The sequence below is a fragment of the Triticum dicoccoides genome, chromosome 7A (assembly GCF_002162155.2).
Source record: "Triticum dicoccoides isolate Atlit2015 ecotype Zavitan chromosome 7A, WEW_v2.0, whole genome shotgun sequence".
NCBI classification, from domain to species: Eukaryota; Viridiplantae; Streptophyta; class Magnoliopsida; order Poales; family Poaceae; genus Triticum; species Triticum dicoccoides.
In genome coordinates this window covers 1166015-1182480 of record NC_041392.1, presented here as the reverse complement: position 1 = coordinate 1182480, position 16466 = coordinate 1166015, and the positions used below count along the sequence as shown (strand labels likewise).

General features: G+C 49.0%; 1 pseudogene; it reads left to right on the top strand.

Moving 5' to 3' along the window:
• Positions 1-8874: 8874 nt before the first annotated feature.
• On the top strand, positions 8875-15602 carry LOC119329781 (annotated as a pseudogene).
• The last annotated feature ends 864 nt before the right edge of the window (positions 15603-16466 follow it).

The following is a 16466-nucleotide window of genomic DNA, read 5'->3' as shown; positions in this document are numbered from 1 at the left end:
TTTCCTTCAACAAATTGTTTTCTTCTTCAACTAAATTTAACCTCTCGACAATAGGGTCGGTTGGCATTTCCGATTCACATACATCCTAGATAAATAAAATCTATGTCACGTTGGTCGGCATAATTTTCATAAACAATAAATGAACCAATAGTTATAAAGATAATATACATACCAAATCCGAATCATAGACAGGACGAGGGCCGACGGGGGCGGATACCAAAACCATCGCACTATATAAGATGCAATAATAAATGTAAGAAAATGATACAAGTATCTATCTAAACATACAAGTAAGAATATTTTTCCTTTCAGAAAGAAGATAAGAACAAGAGGCTCACCACGGTGGTGTCGGTGATGAGATCGGCGCGGGTGATCGACGGCGGTGAAGACGGGGACGGGGCGTGACGGACCGCTAAATCTAGACAAATATCGAGGAAAATGGAGCTTGGAGGTCGAGCTTCGAGAGGAGAAAGCTTAAGTAGTGTGGCTCGGGCATTCCATCGAACACCTCATGTGCATAGGAGGTGAGCTAGAGCACCACAAAGCCCTCTCCCCCTCGGCCAGAAAAAACAGAGCACTGTGCTCTACTCTTGCGCGAGGGGGTATATATAGGCACCTCATTGGTCCCGGTTGATGACATGAACCGGGACTAAAGGGAAGCCTTTGGTCCCGGTTCAAGCCACCAACCGGGACCAATGGTGGTGGGCCAGGAGCGAGGCCCATTGGTCCCGGTTCGTCCCACCAACCGGGACCAAAAGGTCCAGACGAACCGGGACCAATGGCCCACGTGGCCCGGCCGGCCCCCTGGGCTCACGAACCGGGACCAATGCCCACATTGGTCCCGGTTCTAGACTGAACCGGGACTAATGGGCTGAGCCGGCCTGGACCATAGCCCTGTTTTCTACTAGTGTCTACTTGCATAGAAATTTTACTACTCTCCACATAAGCAAATTTATTCTCATCAATAGTAGTGGGAGCAAACTCAACAAAGTAACTATCATGTGAAGCATAATCCAATTGAAAATTAAAATCATGATGACAGGTTTCATGGTTATCTTTATTATTTATGGCATACAAGTCATCACAATAATCATCATAGATAGCAACTTTATTCTCATAATCAATTGGAACCTCTTCCAAAATAGTGGATTCATCACTAAATAAAGTCATGACCTCTCCAAATCCACTTTCATGAATATAATCACCATAAATAGGAGGCATGATATCATCATAATAAATTTTCTCATCAAAACTTGGGGACAAAAAATATGATATTCATCAAGCATAGCTTCCCCAAGCTTGTGGCTTTGCATATCATTAGCATCATGGGTATTCAAAGAATTCATACTAACAACATTGCAATCATGCTCATCATTCAAATATTTAGTGCCAAACATTTTAATGCATTCTTCCTCTAGCAATTGAGCACAATTATCGGAATCCTTATTTTCACGGAAGACATTAAAAAGATGAAGCATATGAGGCACCCTCAATTCCATTTTTTTGTAGTTTTCTTTTATAAACTAAACTAGTGATAAAACAAAAAACAAAAAGATTCGATTACAAGATCTAAAGATATACCTTCAAGCACTCACCTCCCCGGCAACGGCGCCAAAAAAGAGCTTGATGTCTACTAAACAACCTTCTTCTTGTAGACGTTGTTGGGCCTCCAAGTGCAGAGGTTTGTAGGACAGTAGCAAATTTCCCTCAAGTGGATGAGCTAAGGTTTATCAATCCGTGGGAGGCGTAGGTTGAAGATGGTCTCTCTCAAGCAACCCTGCAACCAAATAACAAAGAGTCTCGTGTGTCCCCAACACACCCAATACAATGGTAAATTGTATAGGTGCACTAGTTCGGCCAAGAGATGGTGATGCAGGTGCAATATGCATGTTAGATATAGGTTTTTGTGATCTGAAAATATAAAAACAGCAAGGTAACTAATGATAAAATTGAGCACAAACGGTATTGCAATGGTAGGAAACAAGGCCTAGGGTTCATACTTTCACTAGTGCAAGTTATCTCAACAATAATAACATAATTGGATCGTATAACTATCCCTCAACATGCAACAAAGAGTCACTCCAAAGTTACTAATAGTGGAGAACAAACGAAGAGATTATGGTAGGGTACGAAACCACCTCAAAGTTATTCTTTCTGATTGATCTACTCAAGAGTGTGTACTAAAATAACACGAAGCTATTGTTTCCGTTCGATCTATCATAGAGTTCGTACTAGAATAACACCTTAAGACACAAATCAATCAAAACCCTAATTTCACATAGATACTCCAATATCACCTCAAGTATCCGTGGGTATGATTATACGATATGCATCACACAATCTCAGATTCATCTATTCAAACCAACACAAAGTACTTCAAAGAGTGCCCCAAAGTTTCTACCGGAGAGTCAAGACGAAAACGTGTGCCAACCCCTATGCATAAGTTCACGAGGTCACGGAACTCGCAAGTTGATCACCAAAACATACATCAGGTAGATCACGTGATATCCCATTGTCACCACAGATAAGCACATGCAAGACATACATCAAGTGTTCTCAAATCCTTAAAGACTCAATCCGATAAGATAACTTCAAAGGGAAAACTCAATCCACTACAAGAGAGTAGAGGGGGAGAAACATCATAAGATCCAACTATAATAGCAAAGCTCGCGATACATCAAGATCGTACCACCTCAAGAACACGAGAGAGAGAGAGAGATCAAACACATAGCTACTGGTACATACCCTCAGCCCCGAGGGTGAACTACTCCCTCCTCGTCATGGAGAGCACCGAGATGATGAAGATGGCCACCGGTGAGGGATCCCCCCTCTGGCAGGGTGCCGGAACAGGGTCCCGATTGGTTTTTGGTGGCTACAGAGGCTTGCGGCGGCGGAACTCCCGATCTATTATGCTCCCCGATGTTTTTAGGGTATATGGATATATATATATATAGGCGAAAGAAGTCGGTTAGGGGATCAGGAGTGCTGGAGATCTCTGGGTTTCACCTGGCCCACACAGAATGACAGACTCGATATGATCAAACACCAAAAAACCATGCAGCCCCAAAAGATGTGGATGGATATCTTCTTAACGTCGTCTTGGAGTTTAGGAAGGAGCACAACAACCATCACTTTAGGAAGATCAAGCCTTCGGTCACAGCCTAGAAACAGAGATTCAAGTTGGAATTTTCCAACCTTAGGTATAGAGTGAAACCCTCCAAAGAGCATATCATTACTGCACTACTAGACTCCATACAATAGCTGCTTACTACCTCCTGGTAGCCATGGGTGGTGACCCAACCACCCCCTGTATGTAACACACCATGCAATTATACCCCCCTTGTTTTGGTAATATATATGCAGTAGGAATCTTTCCTACTGTCTTCATAGTCAAAAAAACGAGGGTGGGGGCGCGCCCAGGGGGTAAGGCGCGCCTCCCTGCCTCGTGGCTTCCTCGAAGCTTCCCTAGCGTCTACTCCAAGTCTCCGGATTGCTTTCGTTCCAAAAATAACTCTCCCGAAGGTTTCATTCTGTTTGGACTCTGTTTGATATTCCTTTTCTTCAAAACACTGAAATAGGCAAGAAAACAGCAATTTGGGCTGGGCCTCCGATTAATAGGTTAGTCCCAAAAATAATATACAAGTGTTTAATAAAGCCCATAAACATCCAAAATAGATAATATAATAGCATGAATACTTCATAAATTATAGATACGTTGGAGACGTAGGGTTTTACCTTAATAATCTTTAGTAGTTGCGGATGCTTGCTAGAGTTCCAATCATAAGTGCATATGATCCAAGAAGAGAAAGTATGTTAGCTTATGCCTCTCCCTCATATGAAATTGCAATGACGACTACCGGTCTTGTTAACAATTTCCTAGGACAATTCCGCACACCGATCCATCATTATTCCACACTCGCTATTTATAATATTTAGTTATATATTCAAACTTTATGATAACAACACCTACTTTTATATTTTAGCTCTCTGATACCATGCAAAGTTATCCTCTTCATACCCACAACGTAGTTTTATTTCTCGTTTCTAGTTGGAAGCAAACGCTCGGTGTACGTAGAGTCGTATTAGTGGCAGATAGGACTTGAGAGAATATTGATCTTACCTTTAGCTCCTTGTGGGTTCGACACTCCATACTTATCACTTCCACCATTGGGAATTGCTACGATGATTCCCTACACTTGGGGATTGTCAGAAGTATGAGCCCCTTTTCTTCACCTGCCTTATTGGTGAAGAAGAAAGATGGTACATGGCGGCTGTGTGTGGACTACAAATGTCTGAATGCAATGAGGATTGTCAGCAAGTATCCAGTTCCGATCATAGACGAGTTACTCGATGAATTGGTTGGAGCAAAATGGTTCTCTAAGTTGGATCTGCGTGCAAGATATCACCAGATAAGGTTGGTAGACGGGGGGAGAATACAAAACAGCCTTCACAAATCATTCAGGGCACTGGGAGTACTTGGTCATGTCATTTGGGCTCGTTGCTATACCCCCAACTTTCATTGGAGCAGTCACTTGTACTCTGCAACCATTGCTGTGAGAATGTGTCATACTCTTCTTTGATGACATCTTGGTCTTCAGTAAAACTATGAAACAGCATGTGGACCACCTCTGTCAGGTGCTGCAACTACTCCAAAGAGACCATTGGCAAGTCAAGCAATCCAAATGTGCTTTTGGGCAGCGACAAATCGCTTATTTAGGGCATGTTATCAGTGAACAGGGTGTGGCCACAGATCCAGAGAAGATAGAAACTGTCAGAAAGTGGCATGTTCCTCGCAACAGTAAAGAGGTGCGCAGTTTCCTCGGTCTAGCTTGTTACTATCAGAAATTCGTCTAGCACTTTGGCATTATCGCAAGACCACTTTTCAATCTGCTGAAAAAGAACCATCCCTTTGTTTGGACTGTTGAAACAGCCAAGGCGTTCGAATTGTTGCAATAGAGTCTGATTTCGGCACCTCTTCTGCATCTGCCAGACTTCTCCAAACAGTTCGTCATTGACTCAAGTGCGTGTGATTATGGGGTGGGAGCAGTGTTACAGCAATCGGGACACCCGGTCGCTTATATGAGCAAGCCATTAGCTCCCAAGCACAGGGGCTTTTCCACCTATGAGAAAGAATGCTTGGCTATCCTCATGGCAGTGGAACAATGGCGTCCTTACTTGCATCAGGTGAACTCTTGATAAGAACAGATCAGCATAGCTTGGTGCACTTAGATGATCAGCGACTGTCTACAGTATGGCAAAAGAAAGCATTTACCAAGCTTTTGGGGCTACGTTATAAGATCTGCTACAAACAAGGAACCACAGATAGTGTAGCTGATGTGTTATCCCGTTGACACCACGAGTGCAATCAGTCCATGGCAATCTCGGTCTGCCAACCATCTTGGATTAAAGATATCAAGGCCAGCTATTCGAGTAACCCACATGCAAAGAAATTACTGGAACAATTCTCTGAATAGGCAGACCCCAAAGGACGCTTTTCAGTCGCTGAGGGACTATTATATTTCCGACAACGACTCTGGTTGGGAGGATCTATGATAACCCACAAGTATAGGGGATCGCAACAGTTTTTGAGGGTAGAGTATTCAACCCAAATTTATTGATTCAACACAAGGGGAGCCAAAGAATATTCTCAAGTATTAGCAGTTGAGTTGTCAATTCAACCACACCTGGAAGACTTAATATCTGCAGCAAAATATTTAGTAGCAAAGTAGTATGGAAGTAACAGTAACGGTGGCGAAAGTAACAGTAGCAGTTTTTATAGCAATCGTAACAGTGGCAACGGAAAAGTAACTAAGCAAATATCAATATGTGAAAATCTCATAGGCAATGGATCAATGATGGATAATTATGTCGGATGCGATTCCTCATGCAATAGTTGTAACATAGGGTGACACAAAACTAGCTCCAGTTCATCAATGTAATGTAGGCATGTATTCCGAATATAGTCATACGTCCTTATGGAAAAGAACTTGCATGACATTTTTTGTCCTACCCTCCCATGGCAGTGGGGTTCTATTGGAAACTAAGGGATATTAAGGCCTCCTTTTAATAGAGTACCGGACCAAAGCATTAACACTTAGTGAATACATGGACTCCTCAAACTATGATCATCACCGGGAGTGGTCCCGATTATTGTCACTTCGTGGTTGGCGGATCATAACACATAGTAGGTGACTATTGACTTGCAAGATAGGATCAAAAACTCACATATATTCATGAAAACATAATAGGTTCAGATCTGAAATCACGGCACTCGGGCCCTAGTGACAAGCATTAAGCATAGCAAAGTCATAGCAACATCAATCTTAGAACATAATGGATACTAGGGATCAAACCCTAACAAAACTAACTTGATTACATGGTAAATCTCATCCAACCCATCACCGTCCAGCAAGCCTATGATGGGATTACTCACGCACGGCGGTGAGTATCATGAAAGTGGTGATGGAGGATGGTTGATGATGACGACGGCGACGGATTCCCCTCTCCGGAGCCCCGAACGGACTCTAGATCATCCCTCCCAATGAAGATTAGGGCTTGGCGGCAGCTCCGTATCGTAAAACGCGATGAGTCCTTCTCTCTGATTTTTTCTCCCTGAACATGAATATATGGAGTTGGCGTTGAGGTCAGTGGAGTCCCAGGGGGCCCACGAGGCAGGGGGCACGCCCCGGGGGGGCCCTGAACCCTCGTGGACAGGGTGTGACCCCCTGATGCTGATTCTTTCACCAGTATGTTTTATTTATTCCAAAAATATTCTCCGTGAAGTTTCAGGTCATTCGGAGAACTTTTACTTTTGCACAAAAATAACACCATGGCAATTCTGCTAAAAACAGCGTCAGTCCGGGTTAGTTCCATTCAAATTATGCAAGTTAGAGTCCAAAACAAGGGCAAAAGTGTTTGAAAAAGTAGAACGTATCAACTCCCCCAAGCTTAAACCTTTGCTTGTCCTCAAGCAATTCAGTTAACAAACTAAAAGTGATAAAGAAAAACTTTTACAAACTCTGTTTGATCTTGTTGTTGCAAATATGTAAAGCCAGCATTCAAGTTTTCAGCAAAGATTATGAACTAACCATATTCACAGTAACATTTAGGTCTCATGTTTACTCATATCAATGGCATAATTAACTAGCGAGCAATAATAACAAATCTCGGATGACAACACTTTCTCAAAACAATCATAACATGATATAACAAGATGGTATCTCGCTAGCCCTTTCTGAGACGTAAAACATAAATGCAGAGCACCCATGAAGTCAAAGACTGGCTATAGGATTGGGCTTTAAGAACATCATGCCTTCTTTTTGTTTAGATTTATTTCATTTCACATAATATTTACAACCATAGGATTGGGCTTGAAGAACATCACCAAAGTACTTTTCCATGTTCTACATAAAGTGTTTTCTGTTTATTAGGTTTTCACTTTTTATGGGTATGCTCCTTTGCGTAATTGTCCAATCTGAGCACGCATGTTGTACTCTCACCTTTGAATTCCACTAGGCTCCAAAGGAGAAGTAGCCACTGTACTGCAATGTTTGTGCACATGGTGAGTTCTTGCCAAACGACATATAATTGATTTTCCATGACTAATAACCAAGAGAAACTATCTCATGTAATATATAACTGAAGAATGTTAAAAAAGTGTTCTCAATTAAAGACTGCGCTATTAAAAGTTTCTAGGCATGTTTATAAAAATGTGTCCATATCCTATTTTTAATGGAGCAGTTGGTAGTCTCGCTTTCAGGGTTTTTTCATCCCATCTCCCATGGTTTTTTTTGGTACCTCCTCCCACCTTCGCTGGTTTTTTTTTGTAGATTTTTTTTCCTCCCCTCCCCCCACTTCGTCGGTTTATTTTCGCGTCACCCTCTCACACAACGAAAGAAATCTGAACAGATCAAAACTTTCCATACTGGCACAAGTTATTTAGTAATGTAGAATCAATCACGAACAATCTCTAAAGATCAAATCTAAATTAATTAACCTTACCTTAAATCACTCAATCACATTAATTAGAAAACGAATAATTGATTTTCAGAAAAATCGTTCAATCACATTAACCTTACCTTAACTCACGGATGGTAATCAATCTCCAAACAAAGGAAACAATACATCGAGGGAGCAGTAAATAAAATCCCTTTCTTATGACATGTATATGATCTTCCCTTCCCTCTCCGTTGTCGAGCGTTCTTGATTCTCGAGGCCGATGCTTGGGCTGCGTCACTGGGTCGTGACGGTGCCGGAGGACGAAGACGGCAAGGTCGGGTGCCGCGGCCGGTGAAGGGGGCGAAGAAGGGCGGCTTCCCTGGCCGTGGCCGTGGCCGTGGCCTTGGGAGTTGGTGTGGTGGAAGCGGCATTTGAAGGACCCGGCATGGGTGGCCGGCGCGCAGACGCACTTGGAAGCGGGCCCGTGGCCCGCGCCGGACGGCGCCGACGCTGACCCGGGCTACCTCCTCCGCGTATTCTTGGAGCTGTGGCTGGCCGATTTACATGAAATTAATTCCCTCCGTTGTAGTGGCAAATATAATACACATGATCCATATTGTTATGCACTAGCGTGTGTGTGTGAAATAAATGGATTATGATCCCGTACCCAATAAGATGGATATGTGTGTGTGTTAGAGAGAGAAAGGGAGAGGGGGAGAGAGAGTGAGGAAGAGGAAGGGAGAGAGTGTGTGAGTGAGGTTTTGATGGTAAAAAAAAGGTCCCATTGTCGTAATATTGAACTCTTAAAGTTAATGTGACCCCATTGCAATGCACCGGAGTTCTTCTAGTTAATAATACTAGCCCGGTTGACGACTAGTATAAATACATGCTTCGGTCTGCTAGTCTGTTGTAGATACGCGTAACCCTTTGGCGCACATGGAGCTGTTCACGCTGCCATACTACTCGTACCACTTGGCCCTATGCATCTTGTTAGCTCTCCTCTACCATGCCGTCCTAAACGCCGCTGCCACCAGGCGTCCCCGCCCGAAGCTGCCTCCCGGTCCGTGGCAGCTTCCCATCATCGGCAGCCTGCACCACCTGTTGCGCGGCCGCGGGCTCCAATACCACGTCATGCGCGACCTCTCCCTCCGCCATGTCCTCATGCTGCTCCGCGTGTGCGAGCGCGAGGCCATCGTCGTCTCCTCCGCCGAGGCCGCGAGGGAGATGTACAAGGGCAACGAGGCCGCCTTCTCGGCGCGGCTAAGCAACCCGGGCATCGACGAGCTCTCGAGGCACGGCCAGGGGATCGTCTTCGCGCCCTACGGCGACCACTGGCGGCTGCTCCGCCGGATCCTCATGATGGAGCTGCTCAGCGCGCGGCGAGTCGAGGCATTCCGACGGATCCGCGAGGAGGCGGCGCGCCTGGTCTCGTCGCTTCAGGCGACGTCCGACGGTCGACTTGTCAACATCGGCGAGCGGCTGGAAGAGTTGGTGACAGACTCGGTGGTGCGTGCCATCTTTGGGGACAGGCTGCCCGATAGGGCCACGTTTCTGAGGATCGTCAAGCAAGGAATGGACCTGTCGTTGATTTTCGGCCTCCGGGACCTCTTCCCTTCGTCGTGGCTAGTTCGACTTGTGCCGCGCGGCGGCGGCAAGGCGGAGCGGCACCGTCAGGAGGTGTTCAGCGTAATGGACAGCATCCTCAAGAGTCACGAGGAGAGTGTCAGGAATCCCTCTTCTCTCTCGCTCTCACTCTGACAGAGATGAACACTGGAGTTTTTGCGTCGCGTGAATTGTTGCGACTTTTCTGTCTATCTCATTCCTTCTTATTCTGTTACAGAAAGGGAAAACGGTGGCCGGTAGAGATCCTACCTCGGCGCCACGATCTGGCTCACGCTCGCGCCATCCCACGAGCACCAAGACCGGGTCCTAGCCCTACATGCACGGCACGCACAGGCACGGCTTGTGCCTACTGAACTTTGCTGAAAACAAGGGAAATAAAGCTTCTAAACTACTGCTACCAACGACTAGATTAAGTTGTCAACAAATCACCCCCCTAATCTTGTCATGGCTGGTTTATTTCCTAAGAACTTCAGTCATGCCGATCCTCCTCCTCATCTCCTGGAATGCCAGTCGTCCAAGTCCTTTTGTCAGAGTGTCAGCAAGTTGGTCATTGGTTCGGACGTAGTCGATGTCGATCTTTCCTTCCTCCACGCACTCCCGAATGAAATGGTACCGCATGTCGATGTGCTTGCTCCGCTCGTGGAAGACGGGATTCTTCGATAGAGAGATCGCCGATTTATTGTCGACGAACAGTTTTGGTGGCACTGTCTCCACGTTCAGCATCTCGCCGAGGAGTCGTGCCAGCCAAATCCCTTGATACGCAGCAGTAGTGGCAGCAACATACTCGGCCTCGCATGAGGAAATGGCCACCACCCGTTGTTTCTGTGACTGCCAGCTGACGGGGCTTTCACCAAGGAAGAAGAAGGTGCCAGTTGTGCTTTTCTGATCAACAATATCCCCGGCATGATCGGCGTCACTGAACCCTGTCAGCTTTGGCTCGCCACTCCCGTGCTTGAATACGCATCCATACTCCAGCGTCCCTGCTATATAGCGCAGCAGGTTCTTCACCGCGGCGTAATGATCTGCAGCAGGGGCCTCCATGAACCTACTCAGATATCCCACCGCAAAACTTATGTCTGGCCGTGTATGTGTCAGGTACCGCAAGCCTCCGATGATGCTCCGGTAGTATGTTACGTCGAGTGCGTCCCCGATGCCGTCTTTGCTCAGCTTCAATCTTGGTTGAATAGGTGTGCTGAGAGAGTTGCAATCTGACAACCCAGCCCGCTCTAACAGACGCTGGGCGTATGCTGTCTGACGGAGCGTGATCCGTTCGGGCTCCTGATGTATTTCAATGCCAAGGTAGAAACTGAGCTTGCCTAGATCACTCATGCGGAAGAGCTTGGTCATCTGCAGCTTGAAAGTCATGATCTCCTCCATGCTCACGCCGGTGATGATGAGATCATCCACGTACACTCCGACGAGCAGCAGTGATCTTCCGGTGCCCCTCCTGTACACGGCATGTTCAGACGGACAGCGCTCGAAGCCAAGTGTGATCAGGCTGTCATCCAGCTTCGCGTTCCACGCCCTCGGGGCTTGGCGTAGGCCATACAGAGCCTTGCGGAGGCGCAGCACCTTGCCTTCTTCTCCGGACTGCACGTATCCCGGCGGCTGCTGCACATATACCTCCTCGAGCAGGTCACCGTTCAAGAACGCTGACTTTACGTCCATGTGGTGCACCTGCCAGTCATGGTGCGCGGCGAGGGCGATCAGCAAGCGCACCGAGTCCATCCGTGCGACTGGCGCGAACACTTCTTCATAGTCGATCCCTTGCCGCTGCACATAACCCTTTGCAACCAACCTCGCCTTGTGCTTGACCACGGCTCCCTGGGCATCTTTCTTCAGTTTATACACCCACTTCAGACCAATGGCACGGTGCCCAGGCGGGAGCTGGCACAACTCCCAGGTTCGGTTGTCGACGATGCTCCGCATCTCCTCTTCCATGGCGTCGCACCAGCCCTTCACTGCTTTCGCCTCGTTCAACGACGCTGGTTCCTCTGCAGCTAGCAGACACAAGTGCTGCTCCTCTTCCTCGGTGAGCAGGACATAGTCAGCCAGCTGCGTGTTCGGCTGCACGATGCCTTCCTTGGCACGAGTGCGCATTGGGTGCACGTTGATTTGTGCCGCTTGTCCATCACTCGTCTCCCCGTCCTGCTCAATGGACTTGGGTGTCGTTGGAGGCTGCATTCTCGGTGGCGTGGGCGTTGCAGCAGGCGTGCCGGGTGACGCAGGCGGCATCGGTGTCGTAGGCACCACGTCGAACGTGTCCATGGTGACTGCGGGCCAGTACGCCTCCTCGACGACGAATGAACCCTGAGCTGGTGCTGGATCCTCCGTCCCCTCGGGCTTGCTCCAGTCCCAAGCGGCTTGCTCATCGAGACGATGTCCCTGGAGACGTGCACCTTCCCTGTCGCCGGATGGTACACCCGGTACGCCGCAGTGCCGGGTTCATATCCAAACAGCACCATCGGCTGGCTCCTGTCATCCAGTTTCCTTGCATTTGGGCGCGTCGTCTTGACATGGGCGATGCACCCAAACGCCCGAAGGTGATGGACGGCAGGCCGCTTGCCGCACCACGCTTCGTACGGCGTCATTTTCGCCACGCTCTTGGTCGTGGAGCGGTTGAGTAGGTACACTGCCGTGGTGACTGCCTCGCCCCAAAAACGCCCAGGGACGCCCTTTGCCTTCAGAAGAGTGCGCGCCATGCCGACGACGGTCTGATTCCGCCGCTCGACCACGCCGTTTTGCTGAGGCGAATAGGGAGCCGTAAGCTGTCTCTTCACCCCCTGATCGGCGAAGTATTTCTCGAGGCTGGAGGAGGTGAACTTGCCTCCGCGATCCGTGCATAGTGCCTTCAGACGGTGCCCTGACTCGAGCTCTGTGGCCGCCTGGAACTGCTTCAGCACCGCCTCTGCCTCGTCCTTGGTCGCAAGGAGCCGCAGCCACATGTACCTGCTTTTGTCATCCACCAGCAGCAGGAAGTAGCATTTTCCCCCCGGCGTAGGGGGAGAGATTGGGCCGCAGATGTCCGCGTGCACCAGCTCAAGCACCGTCTCCGCACGGTTCAGTGCCTGGTGTGGGAACGACGCGCGTCGCTGCTTGCCGGCGAGGCACGCCTCGCAGACACGGTCTGCCTCGTCGATCGGAGGCGGGCCACGCACCATTTCCTCGCGGGCGAGGCGTCGCAGAGCCTGGAAGCTGATGTGGCCGTACCGCGCGTGCCAGCGCCACGCGTCCTCGCCGCCGTGCACCGCCAGACACACGGGGCACGCCAGGTTCAGGCGTAAAACATACAAACGCCCCTGTGTGCGTGGAGCTCGCGCGATCAGCCGCCCGTCCGGGTCTCGCAGCTCCAGGATGCCGTGGGTGATGCAGGTGTCGTAGTCGTTCTCGTCTAGTTGGCCGATGCTGATGATGTTGCTCTGCAGCCTAGGGATGAAGTAGACCTCTGACAGAACGAGGTGCTCACCCGTGCGGCTCTCGAAGAGGATCGTTCCCCTGCCCTCGATTTGCACCGCCGAGCCGTCGCCTAGCTTGACCGAGCCGTGCACGCCGGTGTCGAGGTCGGAGAAGATGTCCCTGCGACCGGACATATGGTTGCTAGCTCCCGTGTCCAGGAACCAGGACGTGTCGCACCCCTCCCCTTCTGCAGCGATGCGTGCCTGGGAGCGCTCCTCGCTCAGCAGGACATGCTCGTTGGTGCCCTCCGTGATGGAGAGCGCGCAGATACTGGCGAGGAAGAGCGCGGACTCCTTCGGCTCCTCCTCCGTTTGCACCAGGTTGGCACGTTCCTTGCGCTCACGGCGAGGCTCGGGACAGTCCCTGGAGAAGTGATTCGCGTACTTGTTACAGTTGTAACATTTTACCTTGGACATGTCGCGACCACCCCCGGACTGCTGCTTGTTCTGCTCGCCGCCGTGCCTGGTGCCCTGCTGTTGCTTGCCCTTGTACTTGCCGCCACCGGAGTTGGAGCCCTGCCCCCTTTCCTTGTTCTTGGCGCGCGCGAGCCACTCCTTCTCCGTGAGAAGAAGCTCGCCTCCGTGGTTCTGGGTGGTGATGGAGCAGCGCTCTATGGCCGATCGGAGTCGCCCGATCAGCTCCTCCACTGACATGCCGTTGAGGTCGAGCAGCGTCTCGATGGAGCACGCGATCTGGGCGTACTGCGCAGGCACCTCGCGCAAGAACTTCTGCACCACCTTGGTCTCCTCCACCATGTCGCCAAGTGATCGGAGATTGTTGACGATGCCCGTGATCCGCATGCCGAACGAGTCGAGCGACTCACCCTCCTTGAAGGCGATCTGCTTGAACTCTTTGCGCAGCCGCTGCGTCGTTGCCTCCCGCACGCGGTTCACGCCCACGCGCATCATGCGGATCGCCTCCCACGCCTCGTGCGCGGTGTCCTCGACGGCGAGCACCGGCGTCATCTCAGGCGGTGCCGCCCGGATCAGCGCCGAGAGTGCCGCCATGTCCTCTCGATCGCCCGGCTCGCCCATGCCGGACGCGGCCTCCCAGAGACCCTGCGCCCACAGGTTGATTTTCATAACGAGGACCCACTCGATGTAGTTCGTCGCCGTCAGCGTGGGGTAGACGATGTTGCTGCCGTAGTTCGAGCGATCCTGCACCACGCGCTCGTGCACGATGACCTCGTTGCCGCCGCGCCTGACGACGCTGTGGCCACGGCTCCGTTCGCGTGGCCGCGCCGCCGCCCCGTCCGTGTCGCCTGCAGTACCGCGTCCTCCGCCCAGTCCGTCGGGTGGCGTCGACGGCATGCGTGCGCCGCCGTTGGACATGGTCGCCCTGGATCGAAGGAGGCTCTGATGCCAATTGTCAGGAATCCCTCTTCTCTCTCGCTCTCACTCTGACAGAGATGAACACTGGAGTTTTTGCGTCGCGTGAATCATTGCGACTTTTCTGTCTATCTCATTCCTTTCTTATTCTGTTACAGAAAGGGAAAACGGTGGCCGGTAGAGATCCTACCTCGGCGCCACGATCTGGCTCACGCTCGCGCCATCCCACGAGCACCAAGACCGGGTCCTAGCCCTACATGCACGGCACGCACAGGCACGGCTTGTGCCTACTGAACTTTGCTGAAAACAAGGGAAATAAAGCTTCTAAACTACTGCTACCAACGACTAGATTAAGTTGTCAACAGAGAGGAGGGCAGCCAGAGATGGAGATGCCGAGCACGAGCAGGACATGGTCCAAGTGTTACTCAGGATCCAAAAAGATGCCAGTACGCGAGTCTCCCTAACCGACGGAGTCATAAGGGCACTCCTCATAGTAAGCTCTCTTGCCTCTCTTTCTCTTGTTACAACCAAGGCTTCATATTTAGGCCTGGTTACAACCAAGGCTTCATAGTTTTGACTGATATTACTTGCTTGTATCCCTCCCAACAGGATGTCTTTGGTGCAGCACTTGACACCACAGCTACTACTCTACAATGGGCGATGGCTGAACTAATGGCGAACCCAAGGGTGATGCGGCGCGTGCAGTCCGAGGCAGATTGTGCTCTCGCAGGACAGACTACAGTACAAGAGGCCGCACTAAAGAGCATGCAATACCTCAGGGCAGTTATTAAAGAGACCTTGCGACTACACCCTCCTGCCGTGCTCTTCCCTACAATGTGTGTGGAGACTGCAAGATTCAAGGATATGATGTACCACGAGGGATGATTGTGCTAACCAACACATGGGCAATCTCTAGGGATCCCAAGTATTGGGATGAGCCGGACAAGTTCATGCCAGAGAGGTTCGAAGGCGAGGGTGTTGCCGACTTGAGAGGCATGGACTTCGAGTTCACTCCTTTGGGTGTTGGGCGGCGGATTTGCCCTGGGATTGATTTTGCGTATGCAAACCTTGAGATTGCTTTGGCTAGCCTTCTTTACCATTTTAACTGGGAGCTGCCTCTCGGAGTTGAACCAGGGGAAGTAGACATGACAGAGGAGTTCGGAGTCACTGCTCGAAGGAAGGTCAACCTATTTGTGCGTCCAGTTATTCGTGTTCCCCTTAGATGAATTACACTTGCAAAACCACATGCTCTTACTATAAGTAGCTCCAATGTTTTAAATAGCGGTCTATGGAAAATAGCGGTGGGCCTCCAAATCAGCTATAGCGGGCTATTTATGAAGGCGAGCATTTAGCGGCACCCTGCTGAAAAGGCTATAGCGGGCTATAGCGGAGCTATAGCCGGCTATTTAAAACTATGAGTAGCTCACAGATGTGTACCTTATGTAATCATAATATGTATTTGTATCAAATCCCAAGAATACCCCTACGCACCCCGTAGTTTTATGTGGCAAAACGGCTGTCATAATGTCTTACATTTCCTTGAATACTTGTAGCTATTTGCTTCCATCTATAATGTCTTTATCTATGACAAAGGTTATTGTCACTAATGGTCAAATTATTTCTTCTCATGTATTCCCTAACAGTACACATCTACCATAGGGGATCATTTCAAGGAACGCGTTTATTGATCTCCCAACCACTGCATTAACATAATGCACAAAACCCACAAAATTGACTATTATAACCTTTACCAAAAGAAATAAGGTAAACTCTTCTTTTATTTATTGTTTATTTGGGAAGTTCTTTTTTTGTTGGGAAGTTTACTTTTTTTTGTGTGGAAGGTTGCCTCATTGTTGCGAAGTTCACCTTGTTGTGAAAGTTCACTTCTTTACAGTTTTGTTAGGATTTCATTTTTTTTTGTCCAACTTCACCAGTCAATGTTATGCAGTTCAATGCATGCAATTTAGATGGGTTACGTCACCTCGAACTGTTCAGAAAAAATCGCGAAATAGTAATTTTGTAAGTGATAGATAATATTTATGAAAAAAACAGTAATTTCATGCAAACAAGACAAAAAAATTCTAAATTTGGTATTTGTAAACGCTTTAATGATGGGAGTGC